We start from the raw sequence: 4884 nt of genomic DNA on the forward strand, positions 1-4884 counted from the left end.
TGTAACGGGGTTATGGTGCTGTAGTGAAGTAGGCTGTCACGTGTCGGGACGATGGCGCTAACCCATCGGGACGCTAGCGTGGTACGGGCGAGAGCGCATAGATAATCGGGCACACAATGGCCAGGGAACGGTAGCAATTAATCTTAGGGGACCACCCCCCCATTGTTACTAAGCTCGCTGTCACAGATACCCTTACAATTTTAATTGCTCTACCTATTCTATAGGGTGACGGCTCAGCTTGGAAGCTATGGAGAACGACGCAGACGAATTGGATGAGGTTTCTCAGCCTGCCTCCCCGCAGCAGGAGCTACGAAGCTTCAGCGAACAGATAACGCAGCTAAAGCGCCGACGACAGGAGTTGCGAGAGCTCACTGAACTTCGGCGACTCCAACAAGAAGTCGAAAGCATGGAACGCGGCCTCACAGGGGAGGACTCGTCTGTTAGGGGGTCTACCCCAAGCGCAAACGAAGAACAGCAGGTGTTGGACGACCTAGACAAACGACCGGCGCGACGAAGGCGTTTCGACGACGAGCCACCGGCGGCCACGGGCCGTGGACCCAAGATCGAGAAGATACCTGTGTTTGAAGGAAAGGGTATTCGAGAATACCACGATTTTGAGGCAAGGCTGCAGATTGCTTTCCGTTTGGACCCTTCCGCCTTCAGATTGGAAGACCAAAGGATAGCATTCACGCTTCAGTACCTACAACCTACATTCCGTCAACTTTGGATACAGAGGGAACAGGAGGACGACGGGGAAGCGCTGTCATGGCGCGAGATGATGTCTTTCCTCCTCGACCAGATCAAGAGCCCCGTCAACCGCGAATTGCAGGTGACTATCCTATACCAAAAGTCAATGCAAAAGGAGGGGCAGTCCGTCAACGACTTTGCGGCATACCTATCGACGCTTGAGAACCAGATCAATCCCCCCTATGAACAAAAGCACCTGATAATGCACCTGTATAGCAAACTCCGACCGGAGATTCGAGTAGCTCTCTCCAACTACGCCGAATTCCCCACTACTCGTCGTGAACTAGTCGAGCGGGCAGCTACGTTGGAGGATAATCTTCGTCGCAGCGGCGGTCTGCCTTCGGTACCCCGGCGAAGCAGCACTCCCCGCCATTCAATGAGAGGATCTTCACGAGCTTCCTCCACTGGGTCGCAACGGCGCTACCCATTCGCTTCGCCCGCACCACGCACCTCACAAGTGCCAGACAAGCCCAATATGTGTTTCCACTGCGGAGGGACAGGCCATTGGGCGAGAGATTGCTTTAAGAGAAGGAACGGTTCAGGACCAACGCTTACTACTGGTGCAAACTCGATTCAATCAAAAAATGCGGGCGCCCAACGGAACCCTCCAACCCAAGGGCGATAATTGACATGGAGGTTTGGATCGAAAGCAGGGCGCAGTTACAACGCCAGAAACCCGACGGTTGGACATGGACGACCTTACTCCTTGACTGTGGAGCAGAGATCAACACTATCGACGAGAAGTTCGCAATGCAGAATAACCTAGAGGAGGTTGAAGGCGCAATACTTCCAACAATTCAGCTTCCTGACTCCACGAAGGTTGCTTGTTTCCATGCATACAAGATTACCCTTGAAGCAGAGGATTGTTGGCATGTAACACGACAATTCACCACTACTTTCTACGGTGTCAGGGACGCAGCTCAACCCATTCTGTTAGGCCTCCCAGGGTTGAAGCAAGCACGCATTGTGGTCGACTGCGAAACGAAGCGGTGGAGATACAAGATCGACTCTACAGCGGTCCGAATGGAACAACCGGATCAGTTTGCAGCATCCCTCGAAGGCGAGCCACAGGTGTATGCGGTAATAGTGGGAAGCACTAGTGTAGCGGAAGAAGGAGAGATCACCTTACCAGAGGAATTGCAAGGATACAAGGATGTAGCAAGCAGCGACGCTGCCGACACGCTGCCAGAGCACCACGGTAGCGACCACGCCATCGAGATTGAGGACGGCGCAACGGTGCCATATGGCCCACTGTATAACCTGTCCCCTAAGGAGCTTGAGGTTCTTCGCGACTACATTGCGACGGCGAAGCAACTGGGATGGATCCGCGACAGCACTAGCCCTGCAGGTGCCCCTATCTTATTCGTACCCAAGAAGGATGGCACACTGCGCTTGTGCGTAGATTACCGCGGCCTAAACAAGGTCACAAAGAAGAACCGCCTTGCGTTGCCTCTCATCAGTGAGACCTTGGACCGGCTAAGTGGGGCTGCTGTTTTCACTAAGCTGGACATGAAGAATGCGTACCACCGGATTAGGATCCGGCGTGGCGACGAGTGGAAGACGGCATTCCGCACACGTTATGGCCACTTTGAGTATCTTGTCATGCCTTTTGGCCTCACAAATGCTCCAGCAACATTCCAAGGGTACATCAACCGTGCCTTATCAGGATACCTTGACATCTTCTGTGTAGTATACCTTGACGACGTCCTGGTTTTCTCTCAAAAGGGAGAGAATCACTGGGATCACGTAAGAAAGGTGCTAGACAGATTGCGTCAGTATAGCCTATACGTCAATTTGAAGAAGTGTGCTTTTGCTGTCAAAAGCGTCGAGTTCCTGGGATTTATCGTGCAAACCGACGGTGTAATGATGGACCCTGCCCGCGTAGAGGCAGTGAAGAGTTGGCCAACCCCAGTATCCTTTAAGGATGTGCAGATCTTTCTAGGGTTTGCAAACTTTTACCGACGTTTCATTAGGGGCTTTTCAGTAATTGTAGCTCCAATCACGAGCTTGCTCAAGGGCTCTATAAAGGGCAAGAAGACAGGGCCGTTCGAATGGCCCGAAGACGCAGAGAAGGCGAAGCGACGCCTGTGCGAAACATTTGCGCAAGCACCTGTGCTGAGGCACTTTGATCCACAGTTGCGATCAAGACTAGAGACTGATGCTTCTATACTGGGTATAGCAGGCATATACTCTCAGCTACATGAGGATGGGAACTGGCATCCAGTAGCGTTCTGGTCGCGTAAGTTGACACCAGCGGAGAAGAACTACCATACCTATGATTTGGAGCTTCTTGCCATCGTTGCGGCGATGGAACACTGGCGTCACTACGTCGAAGGACTTTCCACAAGGCTGGAGATCTTAACAGATCACAACAACCTCAGAGGGTTTATGGGGACCCAGAAGCTGTCTAGGAGACAAGCAGGTTGGGCCTTAAAACTGGCCGCTTATGACTTTGAGATCAAGCATAGAGCGGGTAAAACAAACCCTGCAGACGGGCCGTCGAGACGCCCTGTAGGAGACAGCGGTACGCAAGATACCCAAGCAATAGACATGCTGCCGATGCTTCAGAACAAGCTACAGCTGTCCGGAGTCCAGGCTATGCTACCGGACGTGGGGCAGGTCGTGGAGGGCAGCCAGAAAACAGCTCAAGAGCGAGCGGGCACACCCCATCTCACTGAAGATGCTACCAGCAAACGCAAGCAGAACGACTGCGAAGCGAAGAACACAGAGCACTGGGTGCCTGTTTTTAAGAGAACCTCTGAGGCCGCCATTGTAATGAGCCAGAGGGTTACAAGAGCAAAAGCAAGAGAGGCTGCTACAGAACAGAAGGCCTATGATGAGCCGAAACCTTCGCTGACTTTGCTTATACAGAGTGCACAAGAGACAGATCCGTGGGCGACTCGACTGCGGAATCGTAGTGCTCAGCCTGCGAACAGAGAGGAGAGCGCGAGCAAGACACTTGCACAATGGGCATGTGATGCATCAGGCTTACTTCGATTCAGGAACCGGATATACGTTCCCCCAGAACCAGCTCTGAAAGCCGAATTGTTCAAACTGTACCATGACGATCCACTTGCAGGCCACTTTGGCAGGGCCAAGACGCTGGAACTACTGTCGCGATACTATTACTGGCTCAATATGGAACGGGACTTGAAGGAATACATCAACTCCTGCATTGCATGTCAAGAGTCCAAGACGCCAAAGCAGCGACCTCCCGGCGTTATGCATGCGTTGCCCCAGCCCCAAGGCCCCTGGCAAGAACTCACGATGGATTTCATCACGGGGTTGCCCCCAAGCAAGCGTAACGGGTGTGTTTACGATGCGATATGGGTCGTGGTTGACCGATATACAAAAATGGCTCGGTACATCCCCACGACAAAGACTGTTACTGCTTCTGAGCTAGCAGACCTGTTCGTAGACCAAGTGATGCGTTTCTTCGGTCTCCCGACAGGCATAGTTTCAGACAGAGGCAGTGTCTTCACGTCTCAATTCTGGTCAGACTTCTGCTTCGCAGCGAAGGTGAAACGACGGCTAAGCACCGCCTTCCACCCACAAACAGATGGGCAGACAGAGAGACAGAACCAGACGCTGGAACAATACTTGCGAGCATACACTGACAACAAGCAAGACAGTTGGGCAAGCCTACTGCCGCTGGCTGAGTTTGCGTACAATAACTCAACGCAACCTACGATCAACATGTCCCCATTTTTCGCTTGCTATGGGTTCCACCCGCGGCTCGATTGCGAGCGCGCCGTGGCTGCTAGAGTCCCCAAAGCGGTGGAAAGGGTTCATGAGTTGACAAACATAAGAACAGGCCTCGAGCGAAGCTGGAAAAAAGCAACAGAGTACCAACAAGCATACTACAATGCTCATCACAGACCCCAAGTGTTTAAAGAAGGGGATCAGGTGTTGTTGTCGACAAAGCACCTTCAATTGCGAGTCCCTAGCAGGAAGCTGGCGCCACGCTGGGTTGGACCCTTTAAAGTGGAAGAGGCGGTTGGCACACAAGCATACCGCATAACATTGCCGAGCAACCTGCCTATCCACCCAGTATTCCACACCTCGCGACTGAAGCCGTATAACCACCGGGCGGGTGAACCTGAGACACTACCAGGCCCTGTAGTTTTGGACGACGGC

This window comes from Macroventuria anomochaeta (genome assembly GCF_010093625.1).
Source record: "Macroventuria anomochaeta strain CBS 525.71 unplaced genomic scaffold BU25scaffold_15, whole genome shotgun sequence".
NCBI lineage: Eukaryota > Fungi > Ascomycota > Dothideomycetes > Pleosporales > Didymellaceae > Macroventuria > Macroventuria anomochaeta.